This window comes from Triturus cristatus, chromosome 2_1 (genome assembly GCF_964204655.1).
Source record: "Triturus cristatus chromosome 2_1, aTriCri1.1, whole genome shotgun sequence".
In the NCBI taxonomy this organism is placed as follows: domain Eukaryota; kingdom Metazoa; phylum Chordata; class Amphibia; order Caudata; family Salamandridae; genus Triturus; species Triturus cristatus.
The window spans coordinates 992437334-992460541 of record NC_140581.1 but is presented as its reverse complement, the minus strand read 5'-3'; the positions used below and the strand labels follow the sequence as shown (position 1 = coordinate 992460541).

The 23208-nt window shown below is 47.4% G+C and overlaps 1 protein-coding gene across 2 annotated transcripts in view; it reads left to right on the top strand.

Moving 5' to 3' along the window:
• Nucleotides 1-23208, top strand: part of FOCAD (focadhesin) — a 1730079-nt gene that overhangs the window by 144243 nt on the left and 1562628 nt on the right. The gene's annotated exons all lie outside the window — the stretch shown is intronic.

Below are 23208 nucleotides of genomic sequence, written 5' to 3'. Positions count from 1 at the left end.
TTGGCAGTAGTTAACTTCCTAGCTGACGCAGGCCAGTTAATAGAATATTTTAAGATGGTGCCAAATATTGCGGTTTGAAGAGCCGAGTATCAAGAAAACTGATTCACAATCTATCTTTTCACATGGATTGTACGAGCTGTAAAAAGCAGGTATAATTTGACCAAGTTCAGTTTAACACTCTGTGGGCCTCTGGAAAGAAACATGTATATAAAGTTTGCATGCCTTCAGATCCAGGCACTTATGCAGTCTGTTTTTTACAAGGCAACTGTGCACGCATTTTATTGTACTAAAGCATCATTCTCTTTACAGGTAAATGTGGATACATATTCTTTTGTTTTGACAAATCTTGGCTTTTATTTTACACTTGTCTGAAATTGTTCCTGCACTCGAGTTTCCTCAAATAACTGACAGAGAAAAAGCATTGGCAAAGCCAATAGCTCTCGCCTCTGCAAGAGCTGTTGGCTTTGCCAATGTGGTATAGCCATGTAGTGCACCAGAGTGGCTGCTGTACAACATGGCTAAAAGTTAGTGGCGTAGAGGAGAATGGCGTAGAGTGTTGTAGAGTGGGATGGCGAGGAGTGGAGTGCCGTGTATTGAAGTGGCAAAGAGTGAATGTGCATAGAGTGGTGTACAGTGAAGTGGCGTAGAGTGGGGTTGTGTAGAGTGCATTGGCATAGAGTGTTGTAGAATATAGTGGAGTAGAGTGCAGCAGCATAGAATTCAGCCGCGTCCAATGCAGCATTGTAGAATGCAGTGGCCTAGATTAAACTGTTGCATAGTAGAGTGCAGTGGCATAGAATGCAGTGGTGTAGAATATAGTGGCATAGAGTGCATTGGCATAGTGGTGCAGAGTAGAGTGGTGCAAAGTAGAGTGGTGCAGATTAGAGTATAGGGCCGTAGAGTGCAGTGGTGAAGAGTGCACTGGCATAGAGGAGAGTTGTGTAGCAAGGCGTAGAGTGCATGAAGGTGTAGAGTGCATTGTCATAGAGCATTGCAGAGTATAGTGGTGTAGAGTGCAGCGGCATAGAATTCAGCGGCATACACTGCAGCATCATAGAATGTAGTGGGGTTGATTACAGTGGTGTGGAGTGGTGCAGAGTAGCGTGGCATAGAGTGCAGTGGCATAGACTACAGTGGCGTAGAGTGCAGCTGCGCAGAGTAGAGTGATGTAGAGTGGTGCAGAGTAAGAGTATAGTGACATGGAATGGCGTAGACTGTAATTGTGTAGCGTGGAGTGCTGCAAAGTGCAGTGGGAGAGAGTTCAGTGGCAGAGGGTGTAGTATTGCAGAGTAGAGTGTTGTAGAGTGCAATAGTGTAGAGTGGCATAAAGTTCACTGGTGTAGAGTAGAGTGGCATAGCTACAGTGGTGCAGAGTAGAGTGCATTTGCGTAGAGGGCAGTGGTGCAGAGTAGAGCAGCGCCGGGACATTCCATGGAGTAGCCGTGCCCTTTACAAGTGCCCAGTAACATAACATAACAGAGTGCAGTGACGTAAAGTAGATTGTTTCAGAGTCGCGTAGAGTACAGTGGTGTAGATAATTGGTGTAAAGTGTAGTGGCATAGAGTGCAGTGCTGCAGAGTAGATTGGAGTGGCGTACAGTCGATCGGGATAGAGTGCAGGGGTGTAGAGCGAAGTGGTACGGAGTAGAGTGCATTGGCTTATAGTGCAGTGGTGTACTGCGTAGTGTTGCAGAGTGGCATTGAGTGGAGTTGTCCAGATTAGAGTGGAGTGGCCCAGACTAGAGTGGTGGAGAGTGCAGTTGTGTAGTGGTGCAGAGTAGAGAGGCTTAGAGTGAAATGGTACAGCAGAGTGGAGTAGATTGCCGGTGTGCAGAGTTGCGTCGAGTATGCATGGTGTGGTTTTCGATTGAAATTATCATTGCATTTGCACAGACATTAATGTTACTAATAAGATTACACAGCACACACGATGATGTGTGGAAATAGCATCACCTAGTGTATTGATTTGTTCTGAACATATTAAAGTATTTGTTTCCAACACACTTCATAATCACCCCACAGCTTAAGAATGATCGGGTGCATGTTGCTCCTTGAGAAAGACGCACCGAGGCTGAGGTCGATGAGTGAAGATCAGCTAATAATTCCACAATGCTGGCAACAACCCCCATCTCGCTGACCAAAGCCCACAATTTCGCGAGATTCACCCTGTCAGAAGCGGACGTCCGATCCATAAATGCGAAATTTAAAGATTCAGACGGAGACACTGTATATTTGTTGATAATTAAATGGAGGTTGAGGCATTGGTCTGCAGTCGATCTCCCTCCCCTAAAACCATACTGGACATTGCTCAAAATGTTATTTTATTCTGTCCAGTCACACAACCTATTTAAAATCGCCCTCCCCAAAACATTGACTGTAGCATGCAATAAAGAGATTGGCTGATAGCATTGTGGATTCTCTTTATCCTCTTTCTTAAATATGAGGACGATGACAGCGGTGGACCAGGAGGGCAATAGCCCCTCCTGTGCAGCCGCATTCAAGATCTGCGTAAGTAAAGGGGCCCAGACATCTACTTTAGCTTTGACCAGATCTGGCCCGTTATAGTTAGTGCAGGCAACTATAACTCACGCGACCGCAATCCTCTGCTGATGCTAATACTGTATTTAGACACTTATTTGCCCATGTCTTCTTCCATTAAATTTTAGCTATACATATATTACAAATATTTTTTTTTCATAAAGACACATATGTCATCAGCAGAAGATTGCGGTCGCGTGAGTTATAGTTGCCTGCACTAACTATAACGGGGGAATTTCATTGGTTTTTTACGAGTCGAATGTACAGCTAACTATAACGTGTGAAACCTATGGTTTTTTCAGTGAATTTGCAAGGTTTTTTAAATGCTAATTCCTAACTATAACGTGTGTGAAACCTATGGTTTTTTCAGTGAATTTGTACGGTTTTTTAAATGCTAAGTTACTTTACGCCATTCGTGGCGTGCGCGCCCAGTTAACGCAGTTCGTTCCGTGCGCGCACCGTGCGCGCACAGTGAGCACGCGGTGCGCTTCGCGCACTGCGCGCCCACTTTACGCAGTTAGTGCACCGCGTGCCCACGTTATGCGGGATGGGCCATGTACGCACGATGCGCTTCGCGCACCGTGCGCACATGGGGGACATATTATGCGCATCTTTGTGAAATGTATTCTTTGTTTATTTCTTACCTGTAATAAGCCATGCACAAATGCTGCCCTTAGGGCACCATTTGCACACGGGGTGGGGAGGGTGTGGATAATTTTTTTTAAAAAAAATTTTTACCGTACGCATACGGTAAGCGTAATCGGCGATTTTCCGATTTTTTTTTTTTTTTTTTTATTTGGCCTTGGGGGTTGTTTGGGGACCCCTATATCAATGCTGGGTGGTTAGGATCTCAAGAAACTGCCTCTTTAGACATTTTTTGGCATCGTTTTTGCTGCCCAACTCAGAGAGCGAGAGAGAAAATGGCGGCCGCCGCTTCCTGGTTTCGACCGATTCGAATGTTTACTAAGATCTAACAGCCAATCAAAATCGCGCTCGCGCACGCCACCGTACGCGTACGGTAAGCGCACCGTAAGCGCACCGTAAGCTGGCTCAGATATATATATATTGATTTAAAGGCTATTTTCTCTGAATCTACTGAACAGATTTACACCAAACCTACAAAAGGCACTTCCTTGACCTGAGGACTACCTCTCTGCCAAATTTCAAGTAATTCTGTTCAGCCGTTCGGGCTTTAGCTGTGTCTAAAGGTCCTATGGAAAAATGCATGGGAAAAACGCGTTTTGGGACCCCCTTTTATCTTAGCCCCCGCTTGACGAATCCCCCCGAGACTTTCAGGGTAGGAGCGGAGCGTAGCGCCCCACCTATTTTGAAAAATTCGCGAGGATTCGTCGACCGGCGCCAAAGTTATTCAAAATAGAATGTTGCGGATTTCCTATGGAAACGTGGTCCTAACTATAACTACCTACTGGCGACCGCCAGTAGGAAGGAAGGAAGGAAGGAAGGAAGGAAGGAAGGAAGGAAGGAAGGATGGATGGATGGATGGATGGATGGATGGATGGATGGATGGATGGATGGATGGATGGATGGATGGATGGATGGATGGATGGATGGATGGATGGATGGATGGATGGATGGATGGATGGATGGATGGATGGATGGATGGATGGATGGATGGATGGATGGATGGATGGATGGATGGATGGATGGATGGATGGATGGATGGATATATATATATATATATATATATATATATATATATATATATATATATATATATATATATATATATATATATATATATATATATATATATATATATATATATATATATATATATATATATATATATATATATATATATATATATATATATATATATATATATATATATATTATATCTGCACACCTTTTGAGTCAACTTGTAAGCCCGCCTGCAGTTTCTAATCAAATGCCCATCCCTCTGGGACTGCTTCAGGGCCGCCTGCAAATGATGCACAGTTCTCGAACAGTCCCTGTCAAACCGTTTTGGGATTTGTGACATCCGAGTGGTTGTGACCGTCATAAGTTTACTACCAATTCCTCAATCCCCCCCTCCCACATCGCTGTCCAGACAGGTATTAATGCAAACAGGAAGAAAACAGAGAAGTTTGTAGACAATGAGGGTCCACCTAAGCCAATTTCAACCTTCTGCCCTTGTCAACAATGGACAGGCTCATGAGGGCACCCCTTGACTGTAGTTTTGGGCCCAAGGCAATGTCCAGGGTGAGGGATTGTGGTCACTGAAAGGGCTGAAAATGATATTAAAATGAGAGATGAGCACTTATAATGGTGCTAAAACAAATATAAAATCAATAAGTGAACCACTGCCCCTCCCTTTATAGGCTGGGCAAATTAAAGGGCTCAGGGAATTCACCAATATCTCTATAATGAAGACCAGATTGTAAGAATCTAAGAGCTTGTTTAACTTGCGCCCATACTGTGAGTTAACAAAATGTAAACCTTCGTTCACCCAACAACTACCAGTGGAGGCATCACCTTCTAGGGGAAGATTACATAAATGACAACTAAAGTTGCCAACAAGGGCGATTTGCAGCTGCCCATCAACCATCGCTGATATGGAGCTCAAGGCGCAATCCAGATGGGAGACTCTGAAGGGCTCAGAGCATCCTCTCTTGCTATTATAGAAATGAATTAAAACCGTTGGAGAATATCCAGGCAATGAGAGCCGTACACCCTGCGATGTGCGAGCTTGCCAATTGAGGTCCAAAATATATAATACATTATTAAGGCCTCCTCGACCTTAACGGCCGTTAATGGCAGCGCAGATACAAAATATCGCTCCAGAAAAAAGGTTTTAGACCTTCTTGCCCCAGGATGTCTTTAGAGATCCGGACAGCTGCGCTGTCTGGTGGGCTTCAACCTAAAAATTAATAGTCCTTGTTGACTCTGATTGGAATGCAAGTTGTACGTTATTTTCTATGGATTCTTCACTTTGAAAAGAAGATCACGAAGTGGCTGGGTTCACTAATCCATTTAACATATCTTTAACTGAAAAGGCCATTGTGTAGGTCAGTACCCTGAACCACTAGGATCTTTACATTATTCCTCAGTTGCTGGCAATGTTCATGCTAGCTTCTTTTATGCACTCATCAAAACATGTTTATACAGGCTAGATACCCTCCAGTTGCAATCTAAAAGTAATTTTTATTTGTTAGTGCCAGGACCCAAATGCTACAATCCCTCTTGCTGTTCGATCTTGTGGCCTGCGTTGGGTTGTTGTTTATTTTTGTACATTTATGTTAGAGTTTCTTTGTGAAATAGCAACATCATCATTGTACATGCACATCACATTCAGGATGCCAGTAGTTAAAAATTGGATAGATTTTGTGTTGTTGTTGATCCTCTTCGCACTCTCAGTCCATTTTTGCAACTTACACATAATTATTTGACAAGGGAGAAAAATGTTCCAATTCCTTTGTGGTTGTTGTTGTTAGAGCATGCCCAGTGTACTTGGCCTTGAATCCTATCAGCTTGGGTTTAGTTGAGAAATCATAGCCGACTGCAAATCCAGTGTTTGAACTTTATTTGCTAGCTTATTTCCTTAGGACAACCATCAATTCTGCCCTGAGATGCACTAACGTTGTCTTGATGTTCTGGCTTTTTTTAAGGTGGATCAGACCATGGTACTTCTTGGCATAGCTAACAACCATTAGCAACACCAATACACTGATCACTGACTTGTTTTAGGTGCACAAGTTATTTGTTGTAATGGCCATATGGGGTTGTGTGACATATTTGGATGTATATACACAAAACACACATACAGTCACCCATATTAACACGAATAGTAATTATAAGCACAGACAGCATTCAACCAACATATGCATTCAGTCATTACTGATGCATATACAGGTGAACGTTAAACACATAGTTGGACAGATGGAAGTGTGTATCACGCATAAACAGATGGTTGGGTGTATGGGTCCATATGGGGACGGGTGGTTGGTTAGATGGCTAGGTGTAGTTTCATATGTTGAAGGATTCAAGTGTTTGTAAATGGATGGTTGAATACTTTATTTTGGGTTGATAGATGAATGCCTGGGTATGTGTGGGTGGATGGATGCATACTTGGGTAAGGGTGATAATAGAGGATGGGTGGTTACATGTGAGGTGATCAATAGAAAAGTGGTTGGGTTGACAAGTGGACTAAAAGATTGGGTAGACAAATGACTAGGCATATAACTGGGTGCACAGATGTGAGTGAAAGGAAGCTTGGTTGTGGTTGTGGTTGAAGTAATTAATGTCTCACTACACTGGTCACCTAGTGAACAATAAATATTTTGTAAGCAAGAATTATAAGTTTATGAAGGATTATTATTGTGAATGTATTTTCTTCAGATATGTAGGGATGCATTGTAAAATAAAATTAACCTGCAAAAGACCTTTTAGGGTGAGTGGCCCAACAGCCTAGAGAGGCTGTTAGGTATACCTTTAACGTCTAGCAAACATTCACCAATCTGCCTAGTGAAAGCGTGTAGAAAGAATATTGTGGAAGAGCACTGAGTACCTATAGAGTACATATATGTAACAAGATGGAACAAGCACTCGGAATCCAAACGTCTACCCATAGATGCAAGACAGGTAAAACCTGTAAATATTTGCAAAGCATTCAGCAAGTAAAGCTTATTTTAGACCATTGCATAGACGAAGAGGTCCAAAACATCATGCCTGTCACTGTATAACACTGATGCCCTGTACCATGCGTAACTACCAAGGGTAGAGTTGTGGCATAGACTATGCACAAGAAAAGGTCAATCTAGGGCAGGAAGAGTACACATAAAAATACAAACATTTGAGTGTGCACACCTGGTGAATTTTGGGAGTCCCCTGAAAGTCAGACGACCCCAGCAAATTATCAAAGAGGAAACAACTGAGCACTAATGGCCACTCAGTGACAAGGGCCCTAATTTTAGCAGACAATCTCCATCTAGAACCTTTATGGGTGAAGGTTTGCTCTTCCTTAGAGTGTGTATGTGCCCAATTCACAAACAATTGTTTGAATCGAAGATTTCCAACTTTCTGGGGTTCACAGAACTAACCCACTGCAAGTATATCTTAAAACCAGTCCAGGATCCTCCTCTGTAAGCAAATAAAACAAGAACCTTGCTCCCCTGTTACCCACAGTTCCTAATCTCAGATACCTCACCTTTTTAATTCATCCAGGCACCAGACTGAAATAAGAAACTTCTCCAGCAAATGCTCCAGTGTGCCAATAGGTGAGGCCATCAGACTCCACAGCGACCTTGCCCTGCCTCTGGCATTGACAGCCCGAGCTGTATATAGGTGCCATCCAGTGCATTGATGTTGGTTCCTTTTTTCAGTGCTCTTTGATGTAGCTCCAGATGTTGCGCTCTCCTTTCTTTTGTAGTGTTTTACCAACTTCCAAAACAATTTTGCCAACAGTGTGCTAGTGATGTCTCCCCTGAAAACTGAAGGCTTCCAGCCTTGCCGCATCTACAAAAAGGAGATGTCGGTCCGGACCCCCATGTCTTCTGTGTGGTGTTTTGAATCCAAACATGATTCAAAGTTGTGATACTTATGTTTCCTGATTCACCCTAGGCCATCAGGGCACAGGAGGTGAATCTTTAATATTCATAGGAAATAAGGGCGTTTGTGGTCCAAATCATGGGCCTACCACAAGACCCTGTCCTGATCTGGGTCGTAGTCCACAGGTAAGTCTAAGAGGAAGTGCAAGGCCAAATTTCAGCACAAAGACAAGCACTCCAGATGTGGGTTCTCCCTCCCCCACCCCTTCACCCCACCACCCTACTCCTGTCGCTACCACTCTAGGGAGTGTTCACAGATTTGGCATTCAAAGACCCACGTCGGTCATCTGATTCTGACTCCATTTTGCAGTAGAAACCCCGAGTTTCCCAGGCCATCACAAAAGTAAAGGCCTTCAAGGAGGCAATGCTGCAACTCTTCTTGCCAATTCTGGGTCAATACTGCTGCTCTTCTTGACAATTCCGAGTCACCGTAGAGCATCTTCAGGGCCCATAGGTCTGCTGGGGTCCCAGCCATACGTCCGTTGGTGAGTCTTCCCTAGTGCCAACTGACCCGGCAAGGCCTTTTCTTCTAGTGTCAGGCCATACCTTCACTCCCTTGATGAGGGCCATATTGGCCCGGATTAGGAACTGGGCCCAGCTTCAGAGATACCAGTCCCAGATCCAACTCTTACGTTGGTCTCTGCTCTGGAGCCAAGTTTGGCTATATCTTGGCCTTTTTCTTACTATAAATCTTTAAAGTACAGCCAGTGGTATTGGAAGATTCTCTTAGCAGTGTCCCTGACGCAGTGCTGATACCTTCAGTGCCTACTTGTTTGGCTCAAACTCTGATGTACTGGAAATTCATGATGAGACACAAGGTGGGAATGAGGAGGAAGGGGCTTATAATTTGCCCCTCACTATACTACACCGATGGTGGATTTCATCTACGTCTCGGGAATGCAGATGGTCTTGGAGCCTCGTCAAAAACTGGATTGTACTGCACATTCTGGCACCGCACTCAGGAAAGTACCTCTTTTACAGTGGTGGTACCCAGGGCAGCCGAGGATTTGGAATTCTGTCTGCCTACTTTAGAAACTAAGGCTAATCTTCTGACTGAAATTTAATAACCTAGCTCTTCATCTTTAGGGCCTTTGCTCCCTTCAATGAAACCTTGACAGACACGCTGTGGCCTGAAGCCGTGCTATGTGTTGCCAGTAAGTTGCCTCGTAGCTAGATGCCACAGACCTGTTCTGGTTGATGCAACCTTTGTGACTCAACAGCCTTCACTGGAAAGCCTGTAGCTGTAACCTTATAGTGCAGACTTTCGCAAGCAGAGTGAATCTAAATCCTTTCTCACTGCTCCTCCTGATAGAGGAATTAAAATGGACCATCTTGCTACTTTTGTTTCTTGGAATTTCCAGCAAGGAACTAAAATCCAACAACTGGCTGGTGCAGAAGATTCCCCTTTATGGGGTATTAAAAGCCTTTCCACCCCCCTCCAGCCCAGCAACAAATTGAGGACATTAAAAATATGACCCAATGTTTTAGGTTCGTTCCTGGGTTTTAGCCTTGGTGGTTCTGAGACTTCTTGGTCTCCTGGCCTTGAGCATCCTTCTGATACTTCCTGTCCATTAGTACAGCCAGGTGTATCCAAGGGAACTTTCAGTGGGCTCAGGACTGGGGATACCTCAAGGACACCATCTGCCAGCCCTTCTCCCTAGCCCAGCCAGATCTCAGGGTGATGACAGATGCATTGAGTGAAGGCTGGGTGAGGTGGACGCAGATGTTCAAGGTAGAGATCGAAAGTCTGTGTTGCAGTAGAAAAATCACATCCTTCTGGAGCTGCTTGCCATCTGGCTGGCTGTCAAGACCTTTCTATCTTCTGTCAAGGGCAACATTTTCGAAATTCTTGCGGACAATGCAACCACCATGTGTTTTTACTGCAACAGGCAGGATGGTTGGGGGTCGCAGGTGCTGTGCTAGGAAGAGCTCCGGCCGTGATATTGGCTGTACCTGTGTGCTATCTTGCTGACAATCCCCATCTGGTAGGATCCCAGAACATCAGAGCAGATGAGCTCAGCAGACGCCATTTAGCAAATCACAAGTGGCATCTGCATCCGGAGTAAGTTCAAGGTGTCTTCACCCAGTAGGGTGTATTTGATCGCCAATGAGGAGCTTTGGGCTGACATTTTCGTTACTAACAAAAACGCTTACTGTTGAGCCTTTTGCACTATAGGCTTCCTGGGAGACACGCTTCACCTTCCTTGGGACTCTGGTCACCTCTACGTGTTCCTACCTCTGCAGCTTCCTCCCTGAGATCTTAAGAAGTTCGGGAGCAACAGGGCTTAGAACATCCTTGTAGCCCAGAAATGGGCTTAGAAAGTGTTGTATTCTGAGCTGATGAGCTTGAGCATGTGTCTATGTGTGGTGATTGATCGGAGCCAGTTGAGTGATATTGACCTCCCCATAAAGGTGGTTGAGGTCATCTTGTCAGTGAACCAGGGGGGCGTGGCTAGGGGCCGAACATGGCGGTCGCGCTGTAGTGTGGAGCTCCTGGCCGGGACTCGAGTCATCCTGATTTCCTTGCCGAACCTGGGAGTCTCCCCGCTACAGAATCTGTCCGCCTACTTTGCCGAATCCACTAGGGTCTCCTACCTGCAGCGACGGGGCTGCAGATCCCCAACACGGCTGAGATATCCTGGCCCGCGAATCGTCGGCATACCCCGACCTGCGTCATCGGAAGGAAGGGCCGCTGGGAGCCGGTGCCTGGTGCTTGGCTGCCATCGCTGCCTGCTGTGGAAGCAATCAAGGAGTGCGCGGGCCCAGCGCGCACACGGCCCCATATTGACGCGGCAGGGGGCGCGGATTGGCACCGGTTTGGGGGCCCCATTGGTGGAGGGCCCAACTTCCATGCAGAGACCTTCTGCCTGACGGCGTGTTGACTGCCCTGCCTGCTAGCCTCCCTGGACTGGCGGGGGCAGCGCGGGTTGGCTTGCTGAGCGGCCTCCGTGTCTGCCTCCTATGAGGGCGATGTGCCCTGAGCCCTGATCGGTGGCTGGCCGGGCGTGCAGTCGCCGCGCTGCTGGGTTGGCTGCGTCACTGGGGGTGATTGCGGTGTCCACCCTGAGACTGGTGCTGGTGCTCCCGTGGCTGTGTGGCTGGAGCCACTCTACGGCGCACTGATTCCCCTTTGACCATGACTGCGAGGGATCCCTGCCGGCTGGATACTGTCCAGGAGTGCGGTGAGCAGCTTTTTGTGGTCTGACAGCGACCTGAGCGTACGCACTGCCGGACGGCCATCTTTGGGAACTGCCGCTGCACTGGCTGTGGTCTCGACCCCACGCTTGTACCCCCTGAGTGGAAGCAAACACATTGACTGCGGCTGAGCACTGTGAGTGCTACCCGTGTTCTCCCTGATGTATGCCCTCACTCCTGACTGGAGTACCTCTTCTCCCCTGCTCACGGCCTACGGACTGGCTGCGCGTGGGCTGCCCTCTTGCCTGGTGGTGCATAAAATTCCTGTTGTGTTGGGTGTGGTGACTGGTTGTGGGTCCTCTCACTTTTTCTTCTCGCCATTGTGCACGCTGCCATGGGGCGCCAGTGGGCGAAGCAACCTGAGGGGCCCAACTCTGAGGATTCACATCAAGGGGCTGTGGACTCGGCCTCTCAGGCTTCCTCGATCAGTTCCGCCGACTGCCCTGATGCCCCCCCTGACAAATTGGACCTGATCCTACAGGAGATAAGGGACTCGCGCCAGGTGATCGAGCATCAGATAGGTACGCTTACTACCGGCCTTAATCTCCTGCGGGCAGATCATGGTAATCTCGCAAATACTGTCAAGGACCATACCATACCCCCACACCAACTGATCTTGTGCCTCAACAAAAAGATCATGCTGCCGAGCTAGCGTCCCTGAATGAACAACTAACAATTCTGCAGGACAGGGCGGAAGATGCGGAGGGGAGGGCGCGGCGAAATAACATCCGCATTATTGGACTGCCGGAACCCTCTGAAGGTAATGACGCGACCCACTTTGTTGAGAAATGGCTCAGGGTGGCCCCAGAGGGTCATTCTGCCTTCTTCTGCGTAGAGCGTGCACATCGTATCCCCACGGGCAGGCCTGCTGCGGGCCGGCCACCCAGACCACTCATAGCCCGCATTCTCAACTACAGGGACCGCAATCTTCTGCTACAGAGGGCACGGGAAAATGCCCCGATTCAGTTCGAAAACACCCGAATCTCCCTATATCCGGATTACACTGTACAGGTACAACGCCAGAGGGCCTCTTACCAGCCGCTTAAGAAGAAGCTCCAAGCCCTCAATCTAAAGTATGCTCTGCTGTTCCCCGCATGTTTAAAAATTATCCATAACCAGAAAACCCACTTCTTTGACTGCCCTGAAGCGGCAAATGATTGGCTTGAACGCACTTTACCCTCCCAGTCACTAGATAACATCGACCTGCGAGTGCGGGGAGTGTGGGCGCAGTCCAACCGGCTCAGACCCTGCTCTACTGGAGCTCCACGGACACTGCCTTCTACAAAGAAACCAACACTGGAACAAGCCGTGCTGGAACAGGAATCGGCGCTGGAGGTGGCCGCTGTAATGCAGGATCCTACGCAGATCTCTTCCTCTCCGGAACAATCTGATGATGACGTGACGCCGTCAGACTCTGGTAGCAACGCCGCTTTGTTCCCCTCAGTTACTCCTCAGATGGTCAAGGACCTGTTTGGTTGAAGTGGAGGCCTGTCCTCTGCAATTCTTTTGTAACTATGATCCAGGTTTGCTTCGCTGGGGGACAGCAAGATCTTGACACTCTCTGTATAATATGACAATTTTTCTTTTTGCTTAACTTTCCATCCTATATATTCCGGGCGGGGATGCGCTTCTGAGTGTGCACATGCGGCGAGTGTTTGGTGCTGGGCCCGTCCTCCCTGCAGTTGCATTCACTGCATGGTATAACAGTTTGGACTTAATGTTTGTTAATCTGTGTTTGGACCAGCGCAGTTGGATTGCTGGCCCTAGTATTGGGGATTATTTTTTCTGGGGTGGTTTTTGTTCCCGGTCCACACACTATTTTTTACAGTGTTGTGTTCACAATGTCACTCTAGGGTGCCCTTCTCTTCATGACTGTTGCTATATGGCTGTTTTAACAAAATATAAAATACTGATTTGGAATGTGTGGGGTATGGGATCTGTGCACAAGTGACATCGGATCCATGGCCATCTAAACAGGCGTAAGGTCCACATAGCTCTACTCCAAGAAACGCATATGATGGACTCAGAGATTGTTAAACTGCAGAGGAAATGGAAGGGGCAATTCTATAATACTTCCTATTCTACCTTTGCACGCGGATCACTTATCTGGGTAAGGAATGAGGTACCATTAGAGTTGCTGGAGCGGAGGGTAGACACAGGGGGGCGTTATGTCCTTCTGTGCAGCAAACTGGACTGAAGTCCGATTGTTTTGGGAAGTGTGTATGCCCCAAACTACGAACAGACTGCTTACCTTGCTAGCCTTAATGAGGTTTTGATGGACTGGATACAGTGTCCCTGGGTTCTCTGCGGGGATTTTAATTCTGTTTTGGATGCGCAACTGGACCGCTCTCATCCCCCGATGCAGTGACTACTAAGATAGTGGACTTCTTACATGCCTGGGCAGTGGGTTGGGAGATTAGTGACATATGGCGTACGCAACGCCCGTTTGACCGTGCATACTCATTTTACCCCCCCCCACCCACACCAGCTGCATACACAAATAGACAGAATTTTCTGCTCCCTGACCCTGTCATCCCAAGTGAAGTGATTGAATCCACGTACTGTGAGAAGTTGGCCTGGTATATGCTGTCCACTACTTATAGTGGGCACCCTGTACCAGTCCAAACAACCCGTTATTGATGATAGGTTAAGGACAACCTTTATTGAAAGCTATCCTAGTGGTAGCAATGGAGCGCAGCCTTCAGGCTAAGTCTTGAATGTAAAGCAGCTTGTTTTACCATTCTATCATCTCTTGAATACCTAAATGAAAGACAACCACACCAGGTATATATATAAAATATCTGTATTTATTTCTAAACACACCCTTTATGAGGCTAGAGGTCAAAACACATAAGTTACCCTTCAGATAGTACAGTAAAATAGCACAAATATACATCAGGCCCTAGGGACGAACCAAACCATATACTAAAATAGTGGTATAAGAACCACTACTTAACTAGACGCAAGGCCTAGAGCCTGTAGAATCCCTGGGACCTCAAGGAACCACCCAAGGTAGTGACACAGGGGACCCACGGGCCGTGTGCAGTGTGAGAACACAGCCGCGAGCTCCCGTTAGCTTCTATGGGGAAAGTCACGGTTAGATTTTTAAAGATTAGGGACACTTAGGAACGAGTCAGGACCAAACCCTTTGGGACTTAGGAAGTTCTAGGATCAACACCCACGGGAGCACCGGAGTACTCGTGTTACCTCGCCCAGGGAAGCCGGGTGCATAGGTGTCAAATGGTGTCGGGTCGCGTCGTCGTTTTCAATGGGAGCTGGCAAAGAAGTGCTGCTGCTGGGAAGATGGGATGGGTCCGAAGAGATTGGGTGATTTCAGGTGAAGAAGGTGAAGCTGGACTCTTCAGCCACGAGGACTAGGAGGCATCGAGGATGACCAGGAACTGGATTGGAGCTGTCCCACGAAGGATGTCGAGTGCTGCAGCGTCGGTGCCTGGATTGGACACAACAAGCCTTGGCAACAGCAACCCACGCAGAAAGGAGAAAGATGCTTTGGTGCAGACCAGCAAGGTCTGAGGGACTCACCACGCGGTGGGCGTCAGGGCACGTCTGGAGCAACCAGGGAAGCCCAAGGAAAATCAAAGTTGCCTTCACAGGGGCCCATCAGTCGACCGACCAGGCTTTGCGAAGGAGCCTCGAGCTGAAATGCAAGAAGCGGGCTCACGGAACACTCAGGGAGTGTAGGCCCACAATCTTCGGTGCAGATGGTGCTCGAGGTGGGGGCTACAAGAAACCCCAAGCACGACTTCAAGAGATGTCGAGAAATCAGAGAAATCAATGCACTTGCAAATGTGCACGGTGACCAGGAGTTCCGGTTCCACTTTACTCACGAGGGCTGCGGGTCTCAGCTTTGCTGGGGACTCGGGTCGGCCTGTGAGAAGTCTGGAAATCCTCTTCCTGGGCTGCAATTACTTCGGAGTCCGGCGGGAGCTTCGTAGATGCAGACCGGCAAAATGGTTCGTTGGTGCCTGTCAAGCAGGGGAGTCACTCCTTGACCCCACGGGAGATTTCTTCAGTCCTCTAGTCTTGAGTAGAGCGTCGAAGTTCCAGGATTCAGCTTCAGAGTTTCGTCCAGGGATATCTAAATTCCTGTTGCCAGGGGTTCCTTACTTAAACATAAGGAAGGGGTTGAACTTACTCTAGGGACCCACCTATGGGAGGGTTTGGAAAGAGGGGTGTCTACACCCATTTCCTTTGTCCAGTTTCATGCCAGAGCAGGGGCTGGAAGCCCCTGAACCGGTTTGAGCTGGACTATACACAGGGACACCAAATGTGCCCCCAGTGCAGGACTTCAAAGCACTCTGAGAGTGCTCCCACCCAGCCCCAATACACATCAGCCTGTCTGGGAGGTGGTTACACCTCCCTGTGACAGGAAACCTATTGTTCAGGCCTCCCCTGCCGGAGTTTCGGTCAGAAGCAGTAGGCCAGACTTGTGTCTGTGGCGGCAGTATCCATTTTGTGATGCCGGGGCTCAGTTAAGTTGGTACCGGGTATACCGGTGCTGTCATGTCTCTCCATCTAGAAGGGTGGGATCATACTCCCACACCAGTTACTGGTGTGGGGGTATGATTCCAAGGTGTTTGACACCAAACACGACATGTTTCCGTGCAGCCAGTCCAAAATTAGCATTTACCGTTTGGTTATAATGCACTTAAGAGTATATGGTCAGGCTGCACCACTGACAACCCCGGAGAAGAGATTCCGAAGGCTGTAGAGGGGCTCAGCTCATGCCTGGGCACCCTGTCACATATAACCAAGCACCCTGCCTTCAGGATTGATAAGGCCTGCAATAGGGGTGACTGATAGGTTTCTATGTGCAGTGATAGGTGAGGTATAGTGAACCTATACCTCAGTAAGGGGTGCATGCACCACCTTACCCAGGCTGCAATAGCAGACCTGTGGTGTCATTTTGGAGGGCTTTCCAGGGGTGGCATAATACATGCTTCAGCCCCTGGTAGGCCTCTGGGGTACCTATGCCCTGGGTACATAGTATACCATATACTAGGGACTCACAAGGGTACCCCAGAATCCAATCTTGGTGTGTACCTAAAGTACATGGAATCAATTTAGAGAGGAAGCAGCTAGGCTGGGGTCCTGAATAGCAGGGTCCCACCCAGACTAAAGTGGAGAAACAGTGAAACACCAGCAAAAATTGGGGGTACCCATGTGAAGCAGGTCCTACTCTCCTACACAACCCCCCCCCCCCCCAAACGTCAGGACATTAAACTAACCTTGACCATTTGAGTCTTCATGTTCTAAGTGGAAATATCTGGAGAGTCCATCTGCACTGGCATGGTTACTCCCAGGTGTATGTTCCACTGTATAGTCCATCCCCTGTCGGGAAATGGACCACCTGAGCAGTTTGGGGTTTTCACCCTTCATCTGTTTTAGCCATAAGAGGGGCTTATGGTCTGTCTGAACAATGAAGTGAGTACCAAACAAGTATGGCCTCAACTTCTTCAGAGCCCAAACCACAGCAAAGGCCTCCCTCTCAATGGCTGACCAACGTTTCTCTCTGGGGGTCAACCTTCTGCTTATGAAAGCTACTTGTTGATCCTGACCTTCATCATTCAACTGTGACAGTACAGCCCCTACCCCCAACTCAGATGCATCTGTTTGGACAATGAACGTTTTGGAGTAATCAGGACTTTGCAGAATGGGGGCAGTGCACATGGCCTGCTTCAGGTCATCAAATGCCTTTTGACAGCTAGCTGTCCACTGAACCTTTTTGGGCATTTTCTTAGAGGTTAAGTCATTCAGGGGTGTCACTGTTGATCCATACCCCTTGACAAATCTTCTGTAATACCCAGTCAGGCCTAAGAAGGCTCTCCCCTAAGTCTGGATAGTTGGAGCAACCCAGTCCATTATGGTCTGGATTTTGGTCTGCAATGGTTGAACCTGGCCTCCACCTACACGGTGGCCCAGGTGCACAACCTGACTCTGCCCTATCTGGCACTTAGTAGCCTTGATAGTTAGGCCTGCTTTTTGCAGGGCCTCCAAAACATTCCTCAGGTGGACCAGGTGATCCTCCCAGGTGGAGCTAAAGACAGCTATATCACCTAGATATGCTGCACTATAGTCTTCCAGGCCTGTAAGGACTTGACTCACCAACCTTTGGAAAGTGGCAGGTGCATTCTTCAAACCAAAGGGCATTACCACAAATTGGTAGTGCCCACTAGGGGTAGAACATGCTGTCTTTGGATTTGCATCATCAGCTAGTCTGATCTGACAGTAGCCAGCTGTCAAGTCAAATGTGCTTAGAAACTTGGCTGAGGCCAAAGTATCTATTCGCTCATCTGCCCTTGGGATGTGATGGGCATCAGTCCTAGTAACTGCATTGAGACCCCTGTAATCCACACAAAACCTCATCTCTCTCTTGCCATCTTTGGTGTGAGGTTTAGGTACCAGGACTACTGGACTAGCCCAAGGGCTATCTGAGGGTTCAATGACTCTCAAATCCAACATCTTTTGGACTTCTGTCCTTATACAGTCCCTGACATGATCAGGTTGCCTGTAAATCTTATTCTTCACAGGCAGACTGTCCCCAGTGTCCACTTCATTAGTGCACCAGGTGGTCTAATTTGGAGTCAGAGAAAACATATGTCTAAAGTGGCTGAGAAGTTTTCTGCAGTCAGTTTGTTGCTGGACAGTGAAGCTGCCTGCCAAGGCTACACCATCTACTGATCCATCATCAGGGTTCTGAGAGAGCAGGTCAGGGAGTGGATCACTCTCTTCTTCCTGTCCCTCATCTGTAGCCATGAGCAAGCCCATGTCTGCCCTGTCAACATATGATTTTAGTCTATTGACATGAAGTACCCTATGGGGACTCCTAGGGGTTCCAAGGTCTACCAAGTAGGTGACCTCCCCTTTCTGTTCAACAATTGTATGGGGGCCACTTCATTTGTCCTGGAGGGCTGCTGGGGCCACAGGCTCCAACACCCACACTTTCTGTCCTGGCTGGTAAACAGTCAGTACATCCGTTTGGTCATGCCAGGCCTTTTGTCATTTCTGGCTAGCCTCAATGTTTTTAGTTGCCTTTTTCATGTATTCAGCCATCCGTGAGTGGAGTCCAAGTACATAGTCCACTATGACCTGTTTAGGGGGTTTGAGAGGTAACTCCCATCCCTCCTTCACCAGACACAAAGGACCCCTACCAGGATGGCCAAACAAAAGTTCAAAAGGGCTGTAACCACCAAAAGGCAGGGCAAAAGGATGTCCCATCTGCGCCTCAGCTTTTCTGGGAGACCTTTGATCCTGCCCTTTAAGGTTTTGTTGAATCTTTCAACTAAACCATTGCATTGTGGGTGATAGGGTGTGATGAATTTGTAACTCACTCCACACTCCTTCCACATTGCAGTTAAGTAACTTGACATAACGTTTGTACCTCTGTCAGTTACTACCTCCTTAGGAAAGCCCACTCTTGAGAATACACCCAAGAGAGCTCTTGCCACCACAGGTGCTGTAGTGGTCCTAAGTGGGATTGCCTCTGGGTACCTAGTGGCATGGTCCACCACCACCAGGACAAATCTGTGCCCAGATGAAGAATGAACTTATATATGCTACATACCTGATGGGTGCTGGTCGGCACCTTACCCTGTGGCTCTATAGGGGGATCTGGGGGAGGTGGAGTTGGGGGAAGGAGTTCACAGACAGAGATTGGGCATCTATATTGGAATTCCCCAAGAAAGTTTCCCGGAATGCTAAATTTAAATATATACAATATATGATGTTACACAGGGCCTACCTGACCCCACACCGGCTGAACTGTATCTACCCAGACGCCCAACTTTCCTGCCCTAGGTGCCAGGAGGCGGCTTCAGACCTCCTCCACATGTTATGGTCCTGCACCCGCTTGCAAACTTACTGGCAAACAATTGGTTACAGGGTCCGGGAGGTCACTGGCACGGCCAACTGGATAGCTGCAGATAGCTGCCTACTAGGTCTACATAAACGCCCCAAGAAACTGAAAGTGCAGTATAAATTTGCGGATCTGGCTGTGCTGGTGGCAAAACGGGCCATCACCATGAGGTGGAAATCTGCCCACGCCCCTACAGCAATGGTCTGGCAGACGGAGATGGTCAGGTGGGGCACTGCGGAGAGTGCTATCTTTAGACAGGAGGAGTACCGAGGTCACCGCAAGACTCCCATTTCACTGGATTGGGACCAAATGCTAGAGACACTTAAAGCCCTTGACTCACTCACCCCCCCGGTGTCACCAGTTGTGCCCGCATTACCCACAGCCCCCCTTTCTCCTATGGCTGACTCGCTTGAAACTGAGTAATAACATGTTATGATGTATTGTTGATGCCCAGAGATGCATGTAATTGTCTGCCCCACCTTCGGGAGTCTGATTTCTTTGCATAGTTAAATCAGTGTATATAATTTTCTCTTAAACCTTAATGCACAGTGTGGACCAATGGACCAGGGGAGGGAGGGGGGTAACTCTATGTGTTTTTTCCCCTCCCTTTTTTGTTTTGTTTTTTGTTTATTCTCTTTAATGATGTACTGGTTCACTTAAAGAGAAAACTTGAGTTTCACTCATTTCTCAGACAGCCAAGTGCATGCAGCACTAGATGCATCCTGATGCACTGCAGACTTGAGATGTTCATATGAAGTGTGCCATATAATATATTGTATATGTGTATACACCTGCAAGCTGAAACTCAATAAAAATTGTGTTAAAAAAAAAATTCAATGTCATGGCTGAGACGGGTACGGTCGCCCCCATGATGGCAGAGACTGAGATCTCAATTATACCGAAACAGGGGAAAAATCCACAGAAGTGCGCTTCATACCGTCCCATAGCTCTCCTCAATCTAGATGCAAAATTATACTCGGCTATTCTCGGAGTGGCTGAATGACCTTATGCCAGATCTCATCCACCCAGATCAGTCTGGCTTTATCAAAGGCCGCCAGACTCACGATAACACCAGACGTATAATCCATCTTATCGAAAAGGCCAATAAGAAACAGATCTCGGCAGTACTAGTAGGACTCGACGCTGAGAAGACATTTGATAGAGTGGACTGGACCTTCTTATTTACCACACTCACACATTTTGGATTTGATGGCATATTTATTACCATGGTCCGGGCTAACTACACCCAACCTCGCTCAAGAGTACATGTAAACAGGGTTTTATCGGCTCGCTTCTCTCTGACTAGAGGTACCCGCCAGGGATGCCCTCTGTCACCGCTACTGTTCGCTCTCAGCATTGAACCCCTAACTGTGGCAGTCCGCACTGCGCCACAGATACGTGGCATCCCTTGTAGCAGAGAAACACACAAGATATCGCTATTTGCGGACAACGTGCTTCTGTCCCTTACAGAGCCAGCCACCTCCCTTCCTGTGCTCCAATCAGAGCTCACGCGCTTTGAAGCAGTGGCAGGCTTCAAGGTTAACATGGACAAATCTTATATCCTTAACCTTACGATCCCGAATGCTGAAACCGTGGAACTTCAGGCGTGCACTCCACTACACTGGACTACCCGTCCTCTTCAGTACCTGGGGATCCACTTAATACCACGGGTAGAGGGACTCTATAGAGCTAACTTCCCATCCGTCCTCCTGCGACTCCAGGCAGATCTCACACGCTGGAAACCACTTTTTATATCCTGGCTTGGCCGCATACATGCGGTTAAAATGACGGTGCTCCCTAAGCTCCTATACCTCTTTAAGGCTCTCCCCGTCGAGCTAGACAAAGACTTTCTCCCCAAAATAAAATCCATGGTTTTAAAGTTCATTTTTGGCAAGGAGGACGAGCACGATTCTCTTTCTCAATCTTGAGACGACCGAGATAAGAGGGAGGGGCGGGTCTTCCAGATTTTGTTCTGTACTACAAAGCAACCCAGCTACGAGTAGTGACTGAATGGGCCAAAAGAGAATCGGAGAAGCACTGGCTTCATATGGATAGGGCCATTTCAGGGAGGACGATTTGGATCTAATCTGGAGGCCCAGAAACGAGAGACCAAAAAACGCCTATCTTAGCACTCCTACCCGGACTACCCTAAAAGTATGGGACTCCCTGTCCAACAACGATCAATGGACCACGTTTCCATCGCCATACACGCCAATTCACTACAACCCGGCATTCCCTCCGGCCTTGCAGGAGGGACCCTTCGATCAATGGCGGGAGGGTGGTTGCAGGGCATTGACACACCTCTTCCATAACTACGACATTCTCACCTTTGACAACTGCATGAGGGATTATGGGCTGGAACCCTCCGAATATTTCCATTACCTTCAATTGAAACATTGGGCCCATACACCCACACTCTGTGAGGCGGCCACCCGCCCCCTCACGAAATTTGAAACCTACGTACAAACTGTAGACTCTATGAAGGGAGTGATCTCCTATCTCTTCTCATCTCTCTGCACACTCCACGACCCCGCTACATGAACAAGTGGGAGGGGATTTTACAACGCGACATACCAGATAGGGAATGGTTGGGACTATGGACCGATATTATAAAATGTAATCATTCTATAGAACTATGCGAAGCCCACCTAAAAACTATGATGGATTGGTACCTCTATCCTTCTAAGATTAAAAAGATATTCCCCTATTCATCAGATATGTGTTGGAGGGGCTGCGGGCTGCTGGGTGATTTCCAACATATCTGGTGGGACTGCCCTGTGATACGACCTTACTGGGAAGAACTTCTTGCACAAATTAAAGATATACTGGGCTATCCTATACCGACCTCTATGGCAAAAACTCTCCATGGCCTGTGTGACCCCTCCCTTAAACACCAAACCAAGGCAGATCAGACCATTATGTGGACTTGCATTGTGGCAGCGAAGATAGTGATAGCGGCTGCCTGGAAGAAGAAAGAGGCCCCCGCTATTTCACTATGGCACTCCAGGTTATGGAAACTCCTAAGCTTAGAAAGGATGGCCGACATCTTCAGAGATGACTATAAAAACTTCAAATATAGATGGGGTCCATTGGTTGCCTTCCTCACAAAGGGTCTACCGTTAGCAGTCTGCCCCGCCTCCATTAGAGAAATGCATCTGTTTAAATTCTGAACCTACCTGAGACTACTACGACTCGAAGCCGTGCGTAATTGGATAGCCACCATCAGTACTGGGTTGGGTGGGGGGAGGGGTGGGGAGGAGTTTTCTTTTGTTTGCTTTATATTTTGAGGGTCCCAGTTCAGGGACTTTAGTCTCCCATGGGATACCTTCCCCGTTGGAAGGTTTTAGGATAGCACTGTCGCAAAAGAAAGACAGAAGAGTGATTGGCCTTTTGCACTGTAGATCTGCCCCACAGCCACACATTGGAAAAGCTGTACCCATTTATTAGAATACTTAAAATACTGGCTGGGACTCTGTGGTAATGGCGATTATTCCTTCTTGTTTTTTTTTTTTTTTTCTTTTGTTTTCTTTTGTTTTCTTCTTCATATGCTACATTTTATGCCTGACTCACGATGCATCATTGTTGGTTAATGTTGTACTGTATGTGAAAATGCTAATAAACATATTTTTGACAAAAAAAATATATATTGGTAGTGAACCATCCAACCATTAAGCCAATCTATTCTGGACATTGGGCTCAGCTTGTGAACTATTGCGAGTTCTATCAGGTTCATTCCTTGCAAGCCAAGTTTTCTGATATTTTGCTATTTGTCTTGGTCTTGCCCAGCAAGAACTTGCTATGGGCTCTGTTAATGGTTATTTGGTTGCTCTCCCGTCCTTTTAACGTTTGCTTGATCACTAAGTCACCATTTGTGATCTGGTTTTGAAAGGGCTTGCATAGGTTTCCTCAGCATCTTTTGTTATGCCACAGTGGAACATTAATTTGGCTCTAAATTTCTTAATGGGCTTCCCTTTTGAATCTATACACAACTGTTCAATGACACTTTTGACCCATAAGACTATCTTCCTCATTG